Below are 26,319 nucleotides of genomic sequence, written 5' to 3' on the forward strand. Positions count from 1 at the left end.
AAAGGCATAGAAGGCGCCTTCTTGTTCTTCTGCGTTGTCTCGATTTGTTTTATGTTGTGGAACTAAACATTAGAGATGAGAGAATAAGTCAGTTTTGTCTATATAATGCTGAAAATATTGAAGAAAAGAACACAATCTGGAGTATTGAACATAGAACTTAAAATCCACATCCTTGCATGCTCCCCAGTTCAATTCCATCAGCAGTCAAAAGAGAAAATGAAAATATCCCAATTCTATAAATTTCTAGACTGTTCAATTCTTGTCTTTTGCTATGATCATAAAAGAGGCCATGTTTGGGTACTGATTTCTTTACCTTGAATAATCATAAAAAAATTCATACTGTGTGGTCATGTTCTAGAATGTACTAACCCTACTTTATTTTTTTATTTTGCATATTTTACCAACGTTGTTATTTGATTTTGCTCACTGAAACACTGTAAGGATTTACAGCAGTGTAGCTTTTCAGTGATTTCTTCCTTAGATCACGATAAGTGGCTATAGAGATATTAAACTTCACTTTCCTCACATTATTATAGAATTCTTGTTGCTTCGCTTTCCTGTTTTCCCAGTAGTGATGGATTGATTAATGAGCTGTAACTAAAAATTACCCAGATTAGCTGCCCTCTGGCAAAAGCTGTTGTTTAATTCTAGAGGTATTGATTTGCTGTACAGATATTGACAAAAGAATTAATTTAAGTACTTTAAGTCAATATTACTTTAGTGAAAACTCTTATATTTTAGGTTTAAAGAAATACTCTTGGAATACTCTTCTATTAATATGATAAAAAGTGCTGTTGTATGATAAACATTCATTTTCTTTTCATTTAAAAGCTTTATGGATTTATAATGTATACTTCTGTCCTTCTCTTTCCTTTTTTTCTTCCTTCCTTCCTTCCTTCCTTCCTTCCTTCCTTCCTTCCTTCCTTCCTCCTTCTCTTCCTGTTGGCTCCCTCCCTCCTACTCTTTCTTTCTTTCTTTCTTTCTTTCTTTCTTTCTTTCTTTCTTTCTTTCTTTCCATCAGGCCACATATCTGAAATTAGTAATTATTTTTTTAAAAAATTATTAGATATTTTCTTCATTTACATTTCAAATGCTATCCCGAAAGTCCCCTATACCCTCCCCCCGCCCTGCTCCCCTACCCACCCACTCCCACTTCTTGGCCCTGGTGTTCCCCTGTGCTGGGGCATATGAAGTTTGTAAGACCAAGGGGCCTCTTTTCCCAATGATGGCTAACTAGGCCATCTTCTGCTACATATGCAGCTAGAGACACAAGCTCTGGGGTTACTGGTTAGTTCATATTGTTGTTCCACCTATCGGCTTGCAGACCTCTTCAGTTCCATGGGTACTTTCTCTAGCTCCTCCATTGGGGGCCCTGTGTTCCATCCAATAGCTGACTGTGAGCATCCACTTCTGTATGAAATTAGTGATTATTGATTTGGGATGTTAGCTAATGTGATTAAGTGATTCCTGTAAACTTCAAAATATTGCTAACAATATTTTTGTTTTTCCTAGTTTACTATTTACCACCCAAGATTATTTTAAATTGTATACTTTTAAGGTTCAGAAATCTAGTTTTTAATTATTAAAAAAAATTTTCAGAATTCTTTTGGCCACTTGGTTTCCCTATAGCACAATGCTATTTAATTCAAAGTGCCTTGAGTATAGGCCGTTATCTGTTCTATAATGACTGTGCCTCTTAATAATGGAGCAGTGCATCAAAGTGCCACTTAGGTCTCAAATTGTTATGTATGACTGTCAAAGCCGGAAGGAAAAAGAGAATTAAGAAAGAGGGGGTGTGGGAAAACCCTTGATTTGTCTTTACTACTGAAACGTGAATTTGTCACGCAGGTTTTGAAATCACAACAGTATTGCTTGCATCCCCAGCGAGATGTTGAAATCTTGACAGGTACATATTTTTTCAACTACAAGCGCTTCTATAATGAAAACTAAATACATCAAATCTTTTTTCTCTCTTTTTCTTCCTTTTTTTTGTCGTTTTCATTTTTGCTCTTGACAGTTAGTTGTTGTCGGTGGTATTTAATGTTCAGGTTCAAGTTGTCAAGGGAAATAACCAATAAGCAATCCAAAGCGTCATGATACATATATTCAGAGGCAAAAGATTCTATGATTTATGGAAAGGATTAAGCGTACAATTACCAAATCAGAAAACACTAGAGCTTGATCTTTCCCCTAATGGCAAGGTCAGCCCATCACCACCTCTTCCTTGGTGACAAACCCTTCACCTGTTTAGTGGTCACCAAAGCTTTTGATTGACATTATCCTGTTTACTTTCTTATTCAAAGATGTTTTTGCTTTGGTTTTGGCTTTTTTAAAAAATAAAAACAATTCTCTTTGCTTATCTAAACATAAATTAACAATTCAGAATTGAAACATAATCATCTTATATTTATAATTTTTTCTACAGCTGTGCATGTAGAAACTATGTTGTCACGTGCCTCAGGGCAGAGTCTGTGTGGTGATTCTCAGGGTGTATGTTGTGTATACTGAAAATTTACTGAAAATCACTGTTAGCACTCACAATGATACTCAAAGTGTACTGGTCATTTATCTGCTAGTAGTTTCACAATTTCTCACTGTTATGCCTGGGTATTTTATGGAAGGGGAAGAAAGGAGGCTAGCTGTAATGTTATATCTTAAAATTTAAAAATGTTATTGATCTCATCTCCTGATATGTATGCAGTCTTTCATCCAATGACTTGCCTGGATCAAATGATTTTTTTTTCTTTTTGAGAAGTGAAAGGAATTTTGCAAGCCTTTTAATGCTGTAGAATAATTATATATTTTCTACATATGAGTAACTTTGAAACTACAACTCCCATAATGCTCTGCAATTGAACACTACACATTGGAAACGCCTCCAAAGATTCACACGGACCTTTTGAGCCAGTTCTCAGTGCACAGGAAGTGAATTTATACAAAATTTAAGGGAACAGATTTGTATATCCTACAACTTCAAGTGAAGTTTTTGTTCTTTCGGGCTGTCAGAAGCTGGAAAGCTTCTGAAAATACTTTGTTTACAGATAAACTAAGCATCATTTCAGTGTCTATCTGGAAAGGAACACTAATAGACTCAACTTTGACTTTTCCGCCCACATGTAATCTCTCAGCAAGTCTTTCTATCCTACTTTCAAAATCATTCTCTTGCTGTTCCCTAGATCCGTGAAACGACTCTAAAGGTTTCTTTGTATTAACTACTCCCTTCTGATGAGTATTCCACATGCAGCGAAAAGGATCTTTTGAAAATAAAATGTACCCACGGTCGTTTCAGCTACTTTAATTGCATGCCTCTTAAAATATAGTTCCTAAGAAATGGGCACTCTCAGCCGGGCCGTGGTGGCACATGCCTTTAATCCCAGCAAGGGAGGCAGAGGCAGGCTGATTTCTGAGTTCGAGGCCAGCCTGGTCTACAAAGTGAGTTCCAGGATAGCCAGAGCTATAGAGAAACCCTGTCTCAAAAAAACCACCGCCTCTCCCCCGAAAAGAAAAGAAAAGAAAAGAAAAGAAAAGAAAAGAAAAGAAAAGAAAAGAAAAAGAAATGGGCACTCTCTCCTGCCACTCTCTGCAGTACGCTGTGCCTTGTTCCCACTTTAGGACACCACCTACACTTATTATTTCCTATAAATGTCTTTTCACAAGTGGTCCTTCTGAACTTTTTGACCTTTGCTTAACTTTCATTTTCCCAAAAATGTTCTCCTCACACATCCATAGACCCAGCCCACAAGGGTTCCTCATGTTATATTCCAGGTTTGTTTGCTTTGGAATTCTTGCCAGTGTTTAGCACAGTTTCTTATGGGCTTCCTTATTTTATTTTCTGTTCCCTAACAATGAACTAGAAGTCTCTTATCATCCAAGTTCCCAAGAGTCACTTCAGCAACTGAAACAGGTTGCTCCGTCCTTTATTTATTTATTTATTTATTTATTTATTTATTTATTTATTTCTATACTCATTTGTCATGTGACTGTACCTTTCACAGCTCTGGCTAGGATTATGAGGATACTTCCTTGCATTTGAATTGCTGTGAGAGTATGAATCGTTTGCTGATGCTTTTTTGTGGTTTAGTTGAATTATATTTGGAAAGACCTCAGCTCACTTCCAACAGTTCTTTAAAGTGAGTGGCTGCATAGCAAGTCAGTGACTTATAAATGATTTATAAAAGAGTGACCGATGAGCCAATGTCTCAAGTCTTCTTTTATAACACTTTTTAAAATTAAAAATAGAACAACTTACTTCTCTGTTATATAGAACTTTCTTTGAAAACATCAAGTTCTGTGCAAAGCATTGTATTGTTTTAAATGTTAATTTTTTATTAGATATTTTCTTCATTTACATTTCAAATCCTATCCCCTTCCCTAGTTTCCTCTCCGAAAGTCCCCTTTACCCCCACCCTGCTCCCCAACCCACCCACTCCTGCTTCCTGGCCCTGACATTCCCTTGTACTGGGACATTTAATCTTCACAAGACCAAGGGCCTCTCCTCCCGTTGATGGCAACTAGGCCATCTTCTGCCACATATGCAACTAGAGACACATCTCTAGGGGTATTGGTTAGTTCATATTGTTGTTCCTCATATAGGGTTGCAGACCCATTTAGCTCCTTGGGTACTTTCTATAGCTCCTTCATTGGGGGCCCTGTGTTCCATCCAATAGATGACTGTGAGCATCCACTTCTGTATTTGCCAGGCACTGGCATGGCCTCACAAGAGACAGCTATATCAGGGTCCTGTCAGCAAAATCTTGCTAGCATATGTAATAGTGTCTGGGTTTGGTGGTTGTTTGTGGGATGGATCCTTGGGTGGGGCAGTCTCTGGATGATCCTTTCTTTCATCTCAGCCCTGAACTTTGTCTCTGTAGCTCCTTCCATGGGTATTTTGTTGCCCATTCTAAGAACGAGTGAAATATCCACACTTTGGCCTTCCTTCTTCTTGAGTTTCATGTGTTTTGCAAATTGTATCTTGGGTATTATAAGTTTCTGGGCTAATATCCACTTATCAGTGAGTGCATATCATTTATGTTCTTTTGTGATTGGGTTACCTCACTCAGAATGATATCCTCCAGATCCATCCATTTGCTTAAGGATTTCATAAATTCTTTGTTTTTAATAGCTGAGTAGTACTCCATTGTGTAAATGTACCACATTTTCTGTATCCATTCCTCTGTTGAGGATCATCTGGGTTCTTTCCAGCTTCTGGCTATTATAAATAAGGCTGCTATGAACATAGTGGAGCATGTGTGCTTATTACAAGTTGGAACATCTTCTAGGTATATGCCCAGGAGAGGAATTGCTGGATCTTCCAGCAGTACTATGTTCAATTTTCTGAGGAACCACCAGACTGATTTCCAGAGTAAATTAAGTTTTTAAACACAGTGTTTGTAATTGGTCACATATTTTTTAAATATTCCTTAGATTTATAGAATAAAAAATGAATGAAACTTTCTGGAATTAAATTGTTAATTAAGATAATATAACATAACCTATCAAAGGTATGGCTTTATTATGCTTCAAAGATAATAGGACACACATTCAATAAATCATTTAAAAATTTGACTGTGTATAATTGTATAATGCACAAAATATTAAATCTGTATATTTTGAAGAGAAAAAGTGCTTTAAATATACCCACAAATATTCTATAATTTTTATTCTATTTATTGAAAAAAAGTCAAGTCATATATTCTGATTATTCCCCAACCCATGGTTTCTCCTATGTCCTCTCCTTTCTCTCCACTCACCCATGCTGAGTAAATGGTGATGGTAATACTCTGTTCTCTGTGTCTGTCTGTCTGTTTCTATCTGTCTGTCTGTCTATCTATCTATCTATCTATCTATGTATATCTGATTGTGCCTCTCTCACAGAAACTAACAAAATTAAAACAAACAAAAAAGAAGAAAAACACACACACAAACCAATAAACCTGTAAAAATCTATAAACCTATAAATATAGAAACCAAAATATGCAAGCAAAAGACCAATAAGACAAACATCCCCCACCCCCTCCCCCAAAAACCAATGTGAGACTAAAGTCTACAACAATGCTCTTGAGTTGTTCTTTTCTGGGCAACTACCCTTGAGCACAGGCCTGCACTGAAGAGTGCTTGACATGGTCAGCGAGTTTGGAGAGAAGCGGTTGTTTTCTGTGCAAGCAGATGTTACTAGCACATAGCTTCTTGGTTAGAAGTTAAGAGACCATGTCTACTTCCTGATATCAGTGCTATGCCCCATTCTGGCTTGACCTGGGCAGGCACTGTGAGGGCTGCCTCACTCCCACATGATGCGTGGGTAAATTCTACAGGTTTTAATCTATTGAACTTTAACCCCAAAATAAGTTGCAAACTATATAACTAATGTGATGACTGCTAGAAGTTTTATTTAAATTATGTTTAAAAGGAATCCATTAAAATACCTATGGTTTTTGTCTGATGAACTTTATAGTTATAAAAATTATTTAAAGTAACAGACTCAATGAGAATTGTACAAGTAAAAGCATCAGATAATTTGTAAAACTTCAAAAGTTCTTCATTCAACAAAATTTCATACATTTTAAATAAGTATAACATTTCAAATTTATATGATTATAGCTTTTTCTACATATCACCTGTCAGAAATAACTTGGGAGTATTTCCTGTTTATGAATTAGTTAAATAACCATTGGCTATCTTCTTGTTTCACATCACTAATTCTTCTTTGGTTATATATTATTTTAGTGATATTCATGAGCAAAGAGACATTCTATAAGCACTCTGCCTTTTGCAAACACTTAATCCATCTGATTACCACTATATCAAATCAGAGAAATAAAGAGATCAAGACTGAACTTCTGAATTTGTCTTAAGAGTAGACTATCCCAGAGAAAATAATATTTTTGCAATGCCATCTTCTAAGCAGGGCATGGATCCTCAACAGCTGTATGTACTGGTATAGTTTCCATAGAGGTTGCACACACACACACCCCAACAGTTATCTATGGAAATAGAATAAACTTATGGGGCCCTACCACATAGTGCTAATTATTGGTGACAGGCCACTTCTAAAAGTTAGGAAACCATGCCAGCAGGTTGATACATGCACTGATGATCCCTACAGGATTTGATAATCAGTTCCACGCTCAGAATCACTCAGAATGCTCCAGTCAAACTGTGGGACACACACACACACACACACACACACACACACACACACACACACACACAAAGCTGAAATGAGTAAATACAGGAAAGATACTGTGGGGGTGGCAGTTCGAGAGACGAGGAGATGGAAAAGGGCTGTGGAGAAAAGGGGAGGAATAAAAAACAAGTATGAAAATGTGAAAGAGCAAAACTGCTATAAAACAAAAAAAGAGAGAGAGGGAGGGAGGGAGAAAGGGGATGAGGGAGGGAGGGAAGAGGGAGGGAGGGAGGGAGGGAGGGAGGGAAGGAAGGAAGGAAGGACCATATGAAGTTGAACAAAGATGAGCTCTAGACTAAACTCTGTCTTATCTCACTGATGTGTTACAGTATAAGTTACTTAAATATCATGAGTCACCATTCACTCTATTTTATATCTTTTAACCTTCACAATGATAGATTACATAGGAAAACAATGAGTGAAGAATGTGCAATTATAAACCTTTCCTTTGTCCAGTTCAAAACTCTCAGTCTCTTATATACTTGATGTACACAGTAGGAAATTGTAAAAGCAGGGTAAATTCTTTGTCAGTCTCTGTTCCTTGGGGTGCTTCTATTAAGGGGCTGTTCTGTTTGTCTCACCCATCGTTACTGGCTTCTCATTTGGTGTTCCATGGCAGTATTTCTTCCTCTGAGAAAAGTTGCACTCACTTCTTCTGACAGTGCATGCTGGTCCCTAGGTCCAGCAAACCAGCCCTGTGGATACAGCTCTTACACCTTCAGTTGTAGTTGGATTTCCAGACCTGAAAACCTCTCTTATTAAATATTAAAATTTTGAGAAAGAACACTTAGTTTTTTCAAGTTCTTCTCTTCTAGGCCGGAGAAGCATTTATTGTAGACCCTTAAGTTTGGTGGAGTCAATAAACTAATGGGTGGGAAAAACATTATTCTGTGTTCAACTTGAGCTCGCAATTGAATAGATTCAACAGTTTAGAAAATAGTATGGGTATCATTTAAGGCAATTTTAGCAAGGTATATAAAATAGTAATTACAAGAGGAAGGAGAAAGAGAAGAAGAGGAGGAGCAGGAGAAGGAAGAAGAGAAAAAAGTGCCCAAGCCAGTAAGATGGGAGGACAAATAAAGGAGTTTGTATCTAATCCTGACAATGTCAGTTTAACCCCCTCCTCACCTGGAACCTACATGAAAGAGAGGAGCAACTCCCAAAAGTTGTCCTCTGACCTCTTTGTGTGTGCCATGACCCATGTCTAGCCTCCTACCCCTCAGTACAAAAAAAATAAATTTAAAAGTAAAAGACTGGGTTTTTTTGTTTTTGGTTTTGTTTCTTGGAAATCAAAAACATGTCATGTACCCATGGTTTTTGTTTGCCTTTTTATTTCTTTATTTTAAAAATAAGCCCATCATTTCTTATATATTTTTAAATAACTTAAAAACAAAAAATTGAAAAAGCTTCATTGTGAAGAATGAAGTGAAGAATGGGGAGGAGATGGATTACTCGTTACTCTGGGACATATCTACAGACTTGTTTTGCAATTTGCAGAATTTTATATCATGTGTATCATTCATGTCCATAGGTTTACAATAATCTTAGCATTTGTACAATTCCAACTTTAAAAGGAATTCTTTTTTTTCCATTTTTTATTAGGTATTTAGCTCATTTACATTTCCATTGCTATACCAAAAGTCCCCCATACCCACCCACCCCCACTCCCCTACCCACCCACTCCCCCTTTTTGGCCCTGGCGTTCCCCTGTACTGGGGCATATAAAGTTTGCGTGTCCAATGGGCCTCTCCAGTGATGGCCGACTAGGCCATCTTTTGATACATATGCAGCTAGAGCCAAGAGCTCCGGGGTACTGGTTAGTTCATAATGTTGTTCCACCTATAGGGTTGCAGATCCCTTTAGCTCCTTGGGTACTTTCTCTAGCTCCTCCATTGGGAGCCCTGTGATCCATCCATTAGCTGACTGTGATCATCCACTTCTGTGTTTGCTAGGCCCTGGCATAGTCTCACAAGAGACAGCTACATCTGGGTCCTTTCAATAAAATCTTGCTAGTGTATGCAATGGTGTCAGCGTTTGGATGCTGATTATGGGGTGGATCTCTGGATATGGCAGTCTCTACATGGTCCATCCTTTCATCTCAGCTCCAAACTTTGTCTCTGTAACTCTAAAAGGAATTCTTAACTAGTAATCAGTACAAGTAACTGCACACTTCTCTACTCTCTGAGCTGGGAGTGGCTCATGACGATAGGATGGAAGAGATTTGTGGTTAAGCAGGCAGATTTCTAACATATTGTCAGGAATGAACTAAATAAAATGCTGTAGCTGTTTTCTACAAAGGAGTCATAATTTCAGAAAATCGTCCATGTGTGTAAATACCTTCCACAGCCATGTGTCAAGGTTTGCAAGAATACTCCAGTGAACAAATCATGCCAATAAAGAAAATTCATGTTTGGACTTTTTCTGGTATTTAAATAAACTAATCCTACATTTGATTTGCATGAGAGAAAGATAAGGGTATTATTTTATAAAACAATTAAAGAAACAAATTAATATAAAAGCTGTGTTCCCCAAAGCTGTTTCTACAAGCATTATATTTGGTTATTCAATACACTACTTGTAAAGTCAGTTTTTAAAATATTGATTCTTTTAACTTATTGAGATTGTAGTATAATTACTTTTTCCCTTCACATTTCTACCTTCAAACCATTCATATACCTGTCTTTGCTCTTTCAAAATAACTTACTCTTTCTTCCATAATTGATAGTATATACATATTATCTGTATAAACATATATGGTGTGTGTGTTAATATGCTTCTAAATACATAAATATAACCTGCTCAGTCTGTATAATGCTATTTGTATGTAAACATTTTCAAGGATGACTATTTTATATTAGATATAATTGGTATGCTTTTACTTGGTAGACTACTTCTCCTACACACAGAATTTCTTAGTTGCTAGATTTCTTTGTCTACTAGGGCTGAGATCTCCTAAGCTTCGTACACTCCCTCGTTTCAGCTAACATATCCATTGGTGTGAGCTTTGTTCAACTCATGTTCAGGCAATGATATTGGAGAGATTCTATGGGCATAGCTTCTGACATTCCTAGGAGAAATAATCTCACAGCACACCCCTGTTCTTCTGGGTCTTACAATCTTCTACCCCACTTCCACACTGATCACAGAGCCTTAGGTGTAGTTTTATGGTAGATGTATCTGTTGAGATGAGGCTCCACAGTGTTGTATTTCATCTGGTTAGGGACAAGTTGGCTTGCTTTTAAAGTCTATACCTTGCTTATAAGAGCTCCCAGGGCCAGGAAGTGGGAGTGGGTGGGTTGGTGAGCAGGGGGACAGGAGATAGGATAAGGCAGTTTTTGGAGGGGAAACCAGAAAAGGGGATAACATTTGAAATGTAAATAAAGAAAATATTCAATAAAAAAAACTTTACAAAAAGATGTTTCCAAGAATGCTAGAGGTATAATAGTAGGCTTAGTGGCAGAGTAGTCACCCAGAGACAGGGCTCTGGCTTTAATACATAACACTGTCACAAGCAAACAAAAACCTCTCAAGAGGTTTCAAGGTTAACTCCAATGTCTAGTCCCATTAAAACATGTTTAAAAAGAACCTGTGAAGTATAAAACAGCACAACGTCATTTTTCTTCTTATTTCTCATGCACGGTTCACGATCATATCACACAATAACCCATATTCTCCAGTGAGCTTTATTTCCTAAAGTGGAGCAGATGCATGAAGTGTTGAAAAACATATTCAAAAGTTAGTGCTCGTTTTGCTCTTGTCAGTCTAAACTTGTTGTCAGCCAGAAGCTGAACTTTTCCCCCAATTTCATGAAGTAATGTTAAAGGTGGCAGAGTTGGGTTAAGGAGATGACAAGGGTGCTTGATGCACAAGTGTGACAGGGACCAATTTCAGCCCTCCAGTCTGTAGTTGCAAGGCCATGCATGGTAGTACACAGCCATAATCACAGGGTGAAAAATGAGAATCCTGGGGCCCATAGGTCAGCTCATCTAGACAAACTCATGGTTCAGAAGAGGCAGAGAAGGAGGAGAGAGAATTCACAGGTGAGACTGTTCTATAAACCACCCTAAAGTACATGTCCTTGGATATACTCGGAGTCTCTGGGAAAAATCTTAATTCAAAGGCTAATAAAACTCAGAAAAAATGATCTATGCTTTTTTTTTTAGGTGTTTTGTTGCTTTATTTTCTCTTTGTCCAGAAAAATAATATTGTAGTAAATGTTAATAAACCTAGCATGATCATCCTTTTAAGGTTTAAAGTCTATGCTTAAGAGACAAAAAATACAAAAAAACAAAAAAACAGGCTTTGAGGCTTTGAGAACTGTTATGCAAGCATGAGGATCAGAGCTCAAATCCTCCAAAATTTGGACATAGCCACATTTATCTGTCAATCTAGCATGTGTCATGTGAGGGAAGACAGGTACATCTTAGGAGCTGAACCCACCATAGCCAAAAACCTGCAATTTGAAGATTCAGTAAGAAAGCAATAGAGAAAAACATAATGTTTTCTGGTTTCCACATTCACATGCGTATGAACACACATCACACACACACACACACACACACACACACACACACACACACACGGATAAAGAGATATCATATGAGTCCACATTAAGAAAAAAACTGGAAGAAATTAAAACCAGAACATTGATATGCAGACATACTCTTTTAAATTATTCAGTTTGTTATTGGAGCACTGAGTTTCAACTCTAAGACAAAAGTATTTGACAAGTATCAAATTTTACCCTAGAAGAAGATTAAAGCCAAAACTGATGAGCAACTATTATTTTTAAATGGTGTAATTTCGGAGTGTGTATTTTTCCATCTATTTAGGATGACCTCAATCATAATTTTTCTCTAAGAGTAAAAAGAGAAAAGGAAGAGAGAGAGAGAGAGAGAGAGAGAGAGAGAGAGAGAGAGAGAGAGAGAGAGAGAGAGAGAGGGAGGGAGGGATGATAGATTGACAGAGAAAAACAGAGAGAGACAGAGAGACAGAGAGAGGAAAGAAAATCGGGCTGAAGTAGAGTAAGGAGTTTTCCAGCAGGAATCCTCACACTACCCTAGGAACATCAATGGCATTGATAACAAGGCATACAACAACAACAAACAACAACAAACAACAACAACAAACAACAACAACAACAACAAAAGAAATAGAGTATACCCTGAAAGGAGAAAAGAAGATCAGGGTGTGCCTCTAGCTGCAAATCAAACTCATGCATGCTTTCTCTTCAAATACCACCAAAAAGCTTGAAGCATCGGGATTCATTTATAAATCCCCTTCCACTAACACTTTGCTGCGGTGGTGTTTACAGAGTATGCATCAGCCAATGCTGTAAAAGGCTTCTAATTAATGAAGGAAGAATACAGAACAGAGGGCTAAAAAGAAGAGAGGGGTGGAGAAAAAGAAAGGGAGGAAGGAAAGGTGAAGGTCATAGAAAATAGGTCAGAGAAGAGGATGGAGATAAAGGGACCATGACGGAAAGAAGTTGAAGGAAACTGAGGCAGAGATGCCTTCCATGCCATTCCATAACTGTGGTGCAGTTCTCACATATTTACTTGCTTGCTCATTGTGTGTTCACACCCATGAGTGTGACTAGGAGTGTGATTTATTTCCTCCCACTGTGTGGGTCCCAGAGATCAGACTCAAGTCACCAGGCTTGGTAGCAAGTGCCTTTACCTGCTAAGACATCTGCCCCCATTTCACTATCAACTTTGAAATTAAAAATAAAAAAGAAAGAAAGAAAAAGAAAGTTTCACTGTGGAAGGCCACTGTATACAGCTTCAGTTACAAGAGATTTCTGTATTTTATCTTCATCTTTAATTTCTCATTTTATTATTTCTTTATCTCATAAGATAATAATATTCTTACAGCCCCAACTCAACGTTATAGTTTCCAACTGTTTTGTTCGTTTATCCACCTGAAATATCTGGATCGTGATGTATGCTTCCCGTTACCCACAATGCACATTGCTTCTTCCTCTTGCCTCATTCCTCCCTCTTTCTAAGACAGGAATCCTGTCTCTAAGGAATACAGTTAATAGCTCAAAAAGTGGACAGTCTTGCAACATCGAGGCCCCTGTTTCCTAGAAGGGGAGTCAGAGAGTGACTAGAATCCTTGGAGAGGAAGTGGCAGAAGGGAGCAGTTCTAACAACATCCACATCCCGTAATACTCTCAATTGCCTTGAACATTCCTCAATATTATCTTGGTAGCTTGATAATCTCTCTACTTCACAGTGCTCTATTCAAAGTGTGAAGTAGTCTGGAGTCAAATCAAAATACAATCACAAGGCAGATCTTCAGCCAGACCCTGAATTGATCTTACACACAGATCACCTTCCAAGGGCAGATCAACACATAGCTAAAACAACCTCTTAGTCATAATCCACAATTTAAGGATATTTTATCACCACTCATAAGTAGTACAGCAAGAATACAGTGCTTTTGATTTTGGATTGGGTAGCCTGTTAAACCCTAAATTACTTCTGTCATTTGAGATTATTCATCTCTACAGCAGCGCTCAGTTTTTCACATATCTTTTGTAATGTTTCTACTGTTTCTATAGTACATAGTAGAAATATTCGTAGGGAGTATTTATATGCGGTGTAGCTAGCAAACAGATGAAGAGGTTGCTACTGGATAATTCACCAAAGATGAGAATGCCTGGCTGTATTTGGAAAGAAGGGTGCCGAACCCTAGGCTACAGTTCTCCCTCATCTGTGTGAAAATTGATCTCTGTTGGAACTGAAGTCCTTACCAGCCTCACCTCAACAAAGTGCCCAGATGACTTTTTAAAAGGGTACAGCGGAAGCCGGGGGAGAAAGGGAGAAAGGGCAGGTTGGAGACTTACAGTGTGTCTGTAATCAATACTCTGCTCCGAACCAAAGTGTAAAGAAGAGAGCAAATGGACTAAACCACATCTCAAAAATGACATTGTAATTGCTGCCACTGCCCAGCCTACCCTGGCCCCAGCATCACTAGGTTTTAAATTTATTTCAAACTGTTCTTCCCAAGTCTGCCTAATTTTTTTTTCCTTTTCCTTTTTCTCCCCCCGACCCCCGACCCCTTTTTTTTTCTCCCCAAAAGCCCCAACTCACAGTTAGTGAACAAAGCTTCGGTATTTTTTTTTTTTTTTTACTTACAGCTAAATTTAACTTTACCCATCCAATAAAAAAGAAATAAGGGAACCTTTATTATCTCCCTGGATTTCTGGGTATGATACCACATCATAGAGAAGTGGTTATTAGAGACAATGGCCTACCAAGGTGAAGTTTGTAATAAAGCCTATTATGTGGTTTCGCCATTGACACTAATGGAATGTAACAGTGATTTAGAATGATTTAATGGCTCCCAGGTTGTGCTCTAATAGCGCTCTTTATATTATGATGTATATCACAAAACCTAATGCGGCTGTTGTGATATATTGATGGTATTCATGCTGTTTCATATTTTTAGGGGAATTTAAAAAACTGTCAAAGAGGAAAATTGATAGGCTGCAACTGCTTTATTTTCAAGGGTTCTGTGTTTTAAATGTATGTGCATAAATCTCCATTTGGTGCCACTCTTAGGCTAATAAATTCATTTGCATTTTTATTCTGAGGTAATAAAGAAGTATGCGTTTGTGTGCGTTTGCTTGTGTGTTTAGGCACTGTCTAGCAATACATGTGTGTTTGTATATAAAAACCCAGCCTAGAGAAGACTTCACTGTCATTGTGTAATGTTTATAAATGACTCTGTTAGAATAAAATGCGCCCAGAGGAACACTCCAGATGAAATCATAGCTTTCTTACGTAGCATAAAATTATTTGGTTTGAATGGTGAAGCTGAAAGCCTGAGTTTTAGAACCAGCTCACTAAAAAACAAAAACTACAGCCCCCTAGGCAGCCTCCACACCTTCACTTAGGTTTCTGAAAAGAATGGAATGGCTTGAAATCCTCAAAGCAGTGGTGATGTTCTTGGAGTTGTCCCCAGCACAACATTACATCTTGGATTCAAACAGAGGCAACACTGAAGCACCTGTTTCCTAGAAGTAGAGACAGGGTGTGACTAGAGTCCTGGGAGAGGAAGAAGAGTGGGTGGCAGCTCTACCAACATGCACCCTCTGTCATACCTTCAACTGTTTTGAACATTCCTCATTGATATCTGGTTATTTGTTCTCTTGCATCAGAGGGCTCTATTTCTTCAGTGCCATGTAGCTTCCATGTCTTAGAAGTCTAAAAGCCTTTTTATAAAACCTACGGAAATTATAAAGCCATCTTCATCATTTCCAGTCCACTGAAATTTTCTTTTCTCTGGTCTCCCTTTATGGTCAATTAAAACTCAGTTCAGTCATCATTGGATTCATAAGTATATTTTAAGTAAACAGGCACTAAGTACTAAAGGCATATTTTCCTGTCTGAGTGACATGTAGGATTCTGCACAACGCCCAGAACCCAATGGTTGTTCAGCTAGGCAGTGTGCTCCTGTGAAAAAGAACAGGACAGAAGGCAGGGTGAATGTCAGGTGCTTAGATGATCGATTTAAGAATGACAAGAGCTTTGTTTACCTGAAATACATCACTAAACTTTATAACTAATTTACTCTACATTTCTATAACATAGAAAGCAGATTGCTTTTATGTCTTATTTGAGGTACCTAAATTTTATGGTATGGTTGGAATTCCATCTTAAATGTAAACATGAATACATCTGAATGCATACCTTGAACTGTGAATCTCCCTCTACCTGTATAAAGATGACTATTGATGCGTAAGGCATGTGATTGTGTGTAGGTTGCCTTTGGGTAGACTGGGAACACTAAAGAGAGAATGTGTAGCTTTAATACACACAGAGCAACTTTGTTCATTCAAGCATGTGTATTGATTCAAGGATGTTTTTGTTTGTTTGTTTGTTTGTTTGTTCATTATATTAACAGTTTTGGTTTTGTGTATGTTGAGCAAATGCTATAACCTTGACCCCAATTCCATCCAGCGTTTGCTTTGAAAGACAATGTCTTCACTAAGTTGCAGAGGATGGTCTTGAACTCATTCTGTAGCTCAGACTGACCTTGAATGTTTGATCCTCCTGCATCAGCTGCTTGAAGTATCTAGGATTATAAACTTCATCACCAGGACCAAGCAATGGATAGTTTAACTGTCACAACTATAGGTTTATGACATTCAGTAGTGAATTGGTTATTAAATTAGATATAAAGTTTTTACATAAATGTCTTACATCAAAATATCCACGGCCACTTTGTTTTCTACACCAAATCTGAAAATAAATAAATAAACATACAAACAGACAAATAAATAAATAGTAAACAACAAAGTAGAAAAAAAGGAAAATGTGATTAAATGAAAAGATATTGTCTTGTTGAAGAGTAATACTCAACTATTTCAAAAATTCCAGTTTTCCACAAAATCAATGAATAATATACAATAAATATCTATGGACTTTGGTGGGAAGTCAATCAAAAATGTTACTTAAAATTCATTTGGTAAAGTAAATACTAACCAAAAATTCTACTAAAAGAATAAGAGACAAAGTTTTAAAGCATTTTAAAAACTAAGTTTAAATATAATGTATCATAAATCACATTTGGCAAGAAAGAAAATTATTACCAGCATAGACATCCTAAAATAAATGGAAATTTTGTGAATAACAATAGTAAACATTAAAGTTGGAAGAGAATGATATAGTAATCTATTGTGATCTTTGATGAACTTGTTTGCTGCTTATTTATTTGTTTTATAATCCATCAATTGCTTCATAAGAAAAAATACTTGGAAATGGGTCACAGTTGAAAGAATGTAACAGGGTTTATGGCTATCACTGCATTTAGAAGCAACAGCAAGCTTCCCCACATCAGGTCACCAGGGAACTTTCAGATACTTCTGTGCAGTGAAGCCATGACACTGCCCACAGACAAGGCTACAGAAGCAGCACCTTTACAGGCCAGAAAAGCACAGGATCTGGAACTCCTGAGCACGTGGAGTTTACCAGGAATCAGAGCACAGGGCATGGATGTCTTGTCTAGGATGTTTTTATGAAATAATAAGGGGTGACATCAAAACTTGCCCAGTATAGTGCAAAAGTACTTGTAAACACTGAAGCTCCAAAAGATCCAGAGAAACACTTTAATGAATATTTTAGAGAAAACTAATCTATGCTAATTTGATTGAGAAAAACATGCTAAGTACATGCAAACTGGAGAGTTTTATTTTGGAAAATGGCCATTGGGAGGTTTGGCTGATGCCCCACTGGATGAGTCAGGCACAGGCATACATATGTGGGCAGAGCTAATTGTATAGACTCGGTGAGTCCCTAACAAACAAACAAGCAAGTCATAAAGTTGGAAGAAGTGCTGAGGTGGATTCTGCAGTGGATTTAAAGTGGGCATTTGGACATGAAGAAGATATTTGCCTAAACTTTTGAAGATTACATGTAAAAATTATGTAAACAGCATAAAGAAAAAAAGATCGATGATTTTTTTTGAATCTTGCAAAGCAAAAAAAAAAAAAAAAACTCAATAAGATCAAAAGGTAAACTAGAGATGAAATAGACAACAGTCAACTTTGTAAATACCTAACAATGCCCTGGAAGTCAAGAAAGCAGGGTGTGAACCTGACTAGGGGAGACTTGAGGAAGACTGCTGAGCAAAGGATTGAGGGAGCTGGAACGGTCAAACACACCACAAGAAGTCCTACAGAGCCAACTAACCTGGGCCCATGGAGGCTCACTAAACCACCGACCAAAGAGAATTCATGGCAGATCCCCTACACATCTGTAGCAAAGGTGCATCTTGGTCTTTATGTGGGTCCCTAACAATTATAGCAGGGGCTGTCTCTGTTGCCTACCTGTGGATCCCTTTCCCTAGTTGGGCTGCTTGGCCTCAGTGGGAGAAGATGGCTTAGTCCTGCTTGGAGGTTAGGGGGAGGTTTTAGGGTAGGCAGTAATGGAGGACTTATGTGAGGGTGGAACTGAAAAGAGCAGAGACTGTGTTAGGAATGCAAAGTGAATAGATACATTTTCAAAATGGCGAAGGGATGTGTATGTACATAAAAGTAACAAAACACAGAAAAAAAGAATACATATAGATTATGCTCAGAAACAATTATGGGAGATACACAGCTCAGAAATACTGTGATTTCTTTTAATTCAAACTTTGAAAGTTCTCAATGTTTTCAAGGATATGAGGGACCATTTTATACTATCAGTGTAGGTTGTAGAACTACTTGAAATCCTACCGTAATTTTCCAATAAATATGAAGGTGATTTTATCTTCTCTAGTACATGACAATAATAACCAAAAACAAAAGGAAAACAGAACAAATGAGAAAGAAATAAGAGGGGGAGGGAAAGGGAGAGGGAGAGAGAGACAGAGACACAGAGAGAGAGAGACAGAGAGAGAGAGAGAGTGCGCCATATGCCTTATCCTCCAAGGCTGGGAGTAACAAAGCATTTAGCAACAAACTGCTGAGAGGCTCTAGAGCAGAAACTCTCACATACTGTTGGTAAACGGATTGGTGCAACAAGTCTTGAGAACGGATACTATTGTTTCAACTTAAACATATGCAATGAAACATAGTCCAGCAAATCTCTTCCCAGTTACATTAAAAATCATTTGCATGTGCACAACATTTAGAGAAACACTGCTTATAACATTCACCAAATGGGATAAAAATTTATCTACAGTAGAATAAATTAATTAATCAAACCATGAATCCCATGCAACAAGAAGGACCATGCTATTGACTCAACCATGAAGGATCTTCCAGGCATCCATGGGAATACCCAAGATACAATTCACAAAACACATGAAACTCAAGAAGAAGGAAGACCAAAGTGTGGATACTTCAGTCCTTCTTAGAAGGGGGAACAAAATACCCACGGAAGTAGTTACAGAAACAAAGTGTGAAGCAGAGACTGAAGGAATGACCATCCAGAGACTGCCCCACCTGGGGATCCATCTCATAAACAACCACCAAAACCAGACACTATTGTGGATGCCTGTTGCGGACTGGCCTCAGTTGGCCCCACTCAATCCACGGGAGAAATCAGGGTTCCAGACAGGTGGGCAAGGAGTTGGCAACAAAAGGGGGATAAACAGAAACAGACACAAGGGAGTGCTGTATCTGGAGGTATGTTTGTCCAATTGAGCATCAATCTTTTATATTACAGGAAACAAAGAAATTAAGTGATACTTTAAGGCTATTCAAGGTACAATGAAGTTATCTGATGCAAAATTACTTTTACAATGAAACAGAAGAATGCATACTAAAAGCTAACAGGAACCAACTGGGATAAAATCAATGTTAACAACTGGGATCAAAAGCAGCCCCACCTAAGGTCAGATTAATCTTAGAAGCCAGGGACAAGGACTTCATGCTCTTGTCATAGCTCCAATTCTAGTCTATTGTATAATTCACCTTCCCCCTAGGCCATTGTAAATTCCTATGTATGGGTGTAACTCTACTATCTATAGTTCTAAGTATTTACTCTAGTTCCTTCTTAGACCACAACCTTCCTTCTTCATAGGTCATTGTAAATTCTTGTATAAGGGAGTAGCTCAGCTATTATTCTAAGCGATTGTGTGGAGACACTCTCTACTAATAAGTAATGTAGTCTGCCATACATAACTATAATAAGAATTCTAAACTTACTTTGTTAAGCTTGCCCTGAGATTTCTAACTCTATGTAGTAAATAGTAACATCTGATTTCTTTCACAATCTCTCTTACAATACTAGAGGCAATTCTGAATGTCACTGGATAGGCAACATTCTTACTGAATTCCAAGCCCATGGTTGGCTCAAGGACTACCTAGGGCATTGGTGAAGGACAGGAAGCAAAGTTCAATTTTGCTTAGGTATTTGACAAGTCATTGCTTGGAGACACCTATAATAAAACAATACTGAGGAAAAGCACACAGATTCATTCACAAGGACCTTATTGGAGCATTTGTTATATGGGATGCCACAGTTCCAGGAGACTACGTTTCCATAAACTTTTCACCTCGGGACTGCATCCAGGTTTCTAGGCCTGTCACACTAGTCACTACTGGAGTGGATGTAGCAGATGCCAACAAGAGTTTGCTGAACATCCACTTCTGTATTTGCCAGGCACTGGCATAGCCTCATATGAGACAGCTATAACAGGTCCCTTCAGCAAAATCTTTCTGGCGTATGCAATAGTGTCTGGGTTTGGTGGCTGATTATGGGATGGCTCATAATCATCTATAAGATGGAACACAGGGCCATCAATAAAGAAACTAGAGAAAGCACCCAAGGAACTGAAGGGGTCTGCAACCCTATAGGTGGAACAACAATATGAACTAATCAGTACCCCCAGAGCCCGTATCTCTAGCTGCATATGTAGCAGAAGATGGCCTAGTCGGCCATCACTGGGAAGAGAGGCTCCTTGGTATTAAAAACTTTATATGCCCCAGTACAGGGGAATGCCAGGGCCAAGGAGCAGGAATGGGTGGGTAAGGAAGCAGGGCGGAGGGAGGGTATAGGGAACTTTCAGGATAACTTTTGAAATTTATATAAAGAAAATATCTAATAAAAAATAAATAAATCTCCCTCCCCCCAAAAAAGAGTTTCCTGACAAGAGCCTGATATAGCTGCCTCCTGAGAGGCTCTGCCAGTGCCTGACAAATACAGAATTGGATGCTCACAGCCATCCATTGGATGGAGCACAGGGTCCCCAATGACGAAGCTAGAGAAAGTACCCAAGGAGCTGAAGGGATTTGCAGCCCTTTAGGGGGAACAACAATATGAACTAACTAGTACCCCCCAGAGCTCCCAGGGACTAAACCACCAACCAAAGAAAACACATGATGGGACTCATGGATCTAGCTGCATATGTAGCAGAGGATGGCATGGTCAGTCATCAGTGGGAGGAGAGGCCCTTGGTCCTGTGAAGGTTCTATGCCCCAGTATAGGGGAATGCCAGAGCCAGGAAGCCTGAATGGGTTGGTTGGTGACCAGGGGGAGGGGGAATGGGATAGGGAGTTTTCAGAGGGGAAACTAGGAAAGGGGATAACATTGGAAATGTAAATAAAGAAAATATCTAAATAAATAAACTAGAAATAAAGTTATTCTATGCCAGGAAAGAATAAAGAACAAACAATTTCAAATCAAATGTGAAAGCCAAGCATGGTGACCCATTCTTGAGAACCTAGTACTCTAGATATTCTGTAAGTTGAAGCAGGAAGGCCATAAGTTCAAGAGCATTCTTTTGACTATATAAGTGAAACTCAGGCTAAAATAAATAAATAAAAAGAGAAGAGAAGAGAAAAGAGGAAAGGGGAGAAGAGAAGAGGGGAAGGGAGATAGGAAAGGGGGAGTAAGAGAGAAGAGAAGAGAAGAGAAGAGAAGAGAAGAGAAGGGAAGGGAAGGGAAGGGAAGGGAAGGGAAGGGAAGGGAAGGGAAGGGAAGGGAAGGGAAGGGAAGGGAAGGGAAGGGAAGGGAAGGGAAGGGAAGGGAAGGGAAGGGAAGGGAAGAAGAGAAGAGAAGAGAAGAGAAGAGAAGAGAAGAGAAGAGAAGAGAAGAGAAGAGAAGAGAAGAGAAGAGAAGAGAAGAGAAGTAGGCAACCAAATTGGAAGTTAACTCACAGAAGGGCAGAGGCAGAAGACTGAGGTTATTTGGACTCTGATGATACATTTGGGGAAGGACTTATTGACCATTGTTTTCTTTTTTATTGGTTATTTTATTTATTTACATTTCAAATGTTATTCCCCTTCCCAGTTTACCCTCTGCAAACCCCCTATCTCACCCCTCACACCCGTTTCTATGAAGGAGCTCCCCGACCAATCCACCCACTCCTGCCTCACCACCCTAGTATGCCCCTATGTTTGGGCATCTAGTCTTCACAGGACCACAGGCCTCCCTTCCCATAGATGCCAGATAAGGCCATCCTCTGGTACATATGCAGTTGGAGCCATGGGTCACTCCATGTGTACTCTTTGGTTGGTGACTTAGTCCCTGGGAATTCTGCAGTGGTCTGGTAGGTTGATATTGTTGTTCTTCCTATGGGTTGCAGACCCTGTCAACTCCTTCAGTCCTTCCCCTAACTTCTCCATTGGGGTCCCTTTTCTAGGTCTGATGATTGGCTTTGAACATCTGTATGCATTTGTATTAATCAGGCTACAGCAGAACCTCTCAGGGAACAGCCATACAAGGTTCATGTCACCAAGCCCTTCTTGGTATCAGCAATAGTGTCTGAGTTTGGTGTCTGTAAATGGGACCATTTTCTATGTTATGAAGTAAGAGTTTTGCTGCTGCTCACTGGTGATGGTTATGAGAATGATCTTATCATTATTTTGAAAAACTAACATGCATTATACTTGTGATTAAATGTTTAAAAAACACAGATTAAAGTTTGGGAATGAAGAAACAAAAGGGAAGGAGATGTTATTCCTGACTTTGAAATTCTGCAAAAATAAATGCCTAAAACATTAGGCTATTTTAGAGGCCTTTACTAACAACAGCATCTTCTAAACCAAAAGCTAGAAAATGGAAATTAAAATGGATATAGAGGACCCAGATATACCACTCCTGGGCATATACTCAGAAGATGCTCTAATGTATAACAAGGACACATACTCCACTATGTTCATAGCAGCCTTATTTATAATAACCATAAGCTGGAAAGAACCCAGATGTCCCTCAACAGAGGAATGGATACAGAAAATGTGGTACATTTACACAATGGAGTACTATTCAGCTATTAAAAACAATGGCTTAATGAAATTCTTAGGCAAATGGATGGAACTAGAAAATATCCTGAGTGAGGTAACCCAGTCACAAAAGACCACACTTCTAATGTACTTACTGATAAGTGGATATTAGGCAAAGAGCATGCTATACCTCTGATACATTCATGGACTACATGAAGCTCAAGAAGGAAGACCAAAGAGTGGATGCTTCAGTCCTTCTTAGAAGGGGGAACAAAATAGAAGGGGAAGTAGAGGGTTAGAGGAACTTGGGAGTAAGAGAAGAGGGGAAGGGGATAAAGAGGGGAAGAATCAGGTAAGGGAGGAGATGGACAAGATTATAGAGTGTCAGGAAATTGAACAGAAGTATGTAGCAATGGGGGATGGGGAACTGAGGGTAGCAACCAGAAAGTCCCAGATGCCAGGAAAGTAAGAGGCTTCCAGGACCCAACAGGGATAAGATAAGCTGAAATGCCGAACAAAAGGGGGTGGGGAGGGAGAGAACTTGTAGAGAACATATCCAGAGGTTAGGCAAGGACCTCAGTTGGTGGATGGGGTCACCCACACATCTCCAAATTTTTAACCCAGAATTGCTCCTGTCTAAAGGAAATATGAGCACAAAGTGTAGAGTAGAGACTGAAGGAAAGGTCATCCAGAGACTGCCCCACCTGGGGATCCATCCCATATAGAGACACCAAACCCAGACACTATTGTGGATGCTGAGAAGTGCATGCTGACAGGAGCCTGATATAGTTGTCTTCTGAAGGGCTCTTCCAGAGCCTGACAAACACAGAGGCAGATACTCGAAGCCAACTATTGTACTGAGCACCGGGTCTCCAGTGGAGGAGTTAGAGAAAGGACTAAAGGAGCTGAAGGGGTTTGCAACCCCATAGGAAGAACAACAATATCAATCAACCAGACCCTCCAGAGCTCCCAGGGACTAAACTACCATCCAAAGAGTACACATGGAGGGACTCATGGCTCCAGCCACATAAGCAACAGAGGATGATGGTCTTGTCTGGCATCGATGGGAGGAGAGGCCCTTGGTCCTATGAAGGCTTGACGCCCCAGTGGAGGGGAATGCCAGAGCAGGGAGGTGGGAGTGGGTGGGTAGTGAGGGAGCACTCTTGTAGAAGAAAGGGAAGGGGAGATAGGATGGGGGTTTCTGGAGAGGAAACTGCGAAAGGGGATAACACTTTAAATTCAAATAAATAAAACATCCAATAGAAAAACTGGCTATAGACTAATCATCCAACTTTTTATCTGATTGATTCAGTTTTCTCAACAACATGATTTGTAAGACTCATGGCAAATGACACTTACTTTCCCACATGTAGTCTTTTTCATTTCTCTATCACTGTATTGTTGTAATAAAATATTAAAAGTTCTGATAAATACAAAAAGATTATACACTTCGTTGGCTAAAAATTTTGATGTCTTCTTATGATTTTGTACCAAGATGAGATTGTCTTTGTCTCTGAGGTTTGTTCTGGGTGAAACTTCTAAAGAAAATAGCAGATCTGAGGGGAATAAGTGTATTCAATATTATTAAACTCCTATATTCATATGAGAATAGGAAACAACATCAATTCCAATGTCGTAGACCTATGGGTCAATTTAATTACAGTCCACATAAAGGTTACCATATTTCGAGGATACCACATGTTTAACCCTTAAAATTCTGCATTTCCTTAAAATTAAAAGTGGGATTTCAATTTGTCAGTACTTCTGTGGTGTGAGGAAATTTAGTGACTGTTATACAAGATGCACACTTGCTGGAATCACATATCCAACAAAGCACATGTGTCCAATAACACACTGGCTTCACAAGAAGGTGACTTTCCTGGGTGCTAGGAAAGACAGTTTAACAAATGAAAATGATTATCTCAAGTGTACCTGTGTCTATTTATTATGTAGACCTTCTGACTAGCTGTGAGTGCTTAATAACTTGAGTTACCGTTTCCCACCCCCCTCAGCTCAGCACAATAGTTATTTGTTTAGTGTTTCACCTCTTCTATGAGTCTATAAGCTTTTTGAAATTAAGGATCACATCTTATTCTTCTTGATGCTCCATCCAGATCTTGGCTCAGTGCCATGTGCAGAACTGAGATTCCATATTTGCTGAAAGGAATAAATTTCTTTCCAACCACATATTGACCATAAGAAATAACACATGTGCCCTTAATTCTCCTAAAGCTAAAGGAGAACCTAGTTAATTAACCCAAACAGAATGATGCTCTACACATTTGTTCTACAGAAGACTAAATATACATTTAACACCTGTCAGCGAGAACATGCTGTTATACAAAGAGAGAGACGGGACTTGCTGATTTCTGCAAAGGTATGATGGAAAGGGAGAGGATTTCAACTTATTGAAGAGGCTTGTAATATGAACTGTGACCAGAAAGACTAATTTTCTTGTTTGGACTGCATGAATGGGTGCTTACTTTAAAGCAGCATTGCTTTTTCACAGGAACAAATGATGTTGAATTTTACGATCTTATATAAAATATGCCCTCTCCTGGAAAGGTCTGGTCTTTTTTTTTTTTTTTTTTTTTTTTTTTTTTTTTTTTTGATGCCAGGGCATAGCAAGAGTCAAAAAATTAATCATGAGTTCCTTTGAGGTCCTGTGATGTTTTTGACCTAGTTGGTTTCCACCTCTGTTTCACTTCTTAGGAAAAGTTTAAAACGTTAAACAGATAATTAGATAGCAAAAAGAAAAGGGGCCATAGCTGTCTAACTTTTCCTCTCATTCTGGCAGGGTCTGTTCTTAATGAAGAGTATCAAGGTTCTAGGTGACAAAGGTCACATACAAATATATAGAAAATAGGTAATAGGTAATAATGGGTTTGTGTTAATAGCATACAATATCCTACCATGCAGGATTTCAACTCCCCTTGAAAACATCTACCTGTGGTGAAACAGTTTGTCATGGAGACTGATGTGAGACTGCCTGAGATATCCTGCTTCCCTGAAACGTTGCTGCCCCAAGGTCTTGGAATTTATTGCACTTAAAAGTAAGATTTCATATTATTTGTGACTATTGTGAAGGGTGTTGTTTCCCTAATTTCTTTCTTGGTCCATTTATCCTTTGTGTAGAGAAAGGCCATTGATTTGTTTGAGTTAATTTTATATCCAGCTACTGCACTGAAGCTGTTTATCGGGTTTAGAAGTTCTCTGATGGAATTTTTATGGTCACTTATACATACTATCATATCGTCTGCAAATAGTGATATTTTGACTTCTTCCTTTCCAATTTGTATCCCCTTGATCTCCTTTTGTTGTTGAATTGTTCTGGCTAGGACTTCAAGTACTATATTGAATAGGTAGGGAGAAAGTGGGCAGCCTTGTCTAGGCCCTGATTTTAGTGGGATTGCTTCAAGTTTCTCTCCATTTGGTTTGATGTTGGCTACTGGTTTGCTGTAGAGCAGAAGATGGC

General features: G+C 38.7%; 1 long non-coding RNA gene across 1 annotated transcript in view; it reads left to right on the forward strand.

Moving 5' to 3' along the window:
- The window catches only part of Gm36503, a 149,626-nt gene that overhangs the window by 83,422 nt on the left and 39,885 nt on the right, over window positions 1-26,319 (forward strand). The window contains exon 2 of the long non-coding RNA XR_377354.3: window positions 25,764-25,897. This is a non-coding gene — a long non-coding RNA (predicted gene, 36503). The remainder of the gene's footprint in view (window positions 1-25,763; window positions 25,898-26,319) is intronic.

Source organism: Mus musculus, chromosome 6, assembly GCF_000001635.26.
Source record: "Mus musculus strain C57BL/6J chromosome 6, GRCm38.p6 C57BL/6J".
In the NCBI taxonomy this organism is placed as follows: Eukaryota; Metazoa; Chordata; class Mammalia; order Rodentia; family Muridae; genus Mus; species Mus musculus.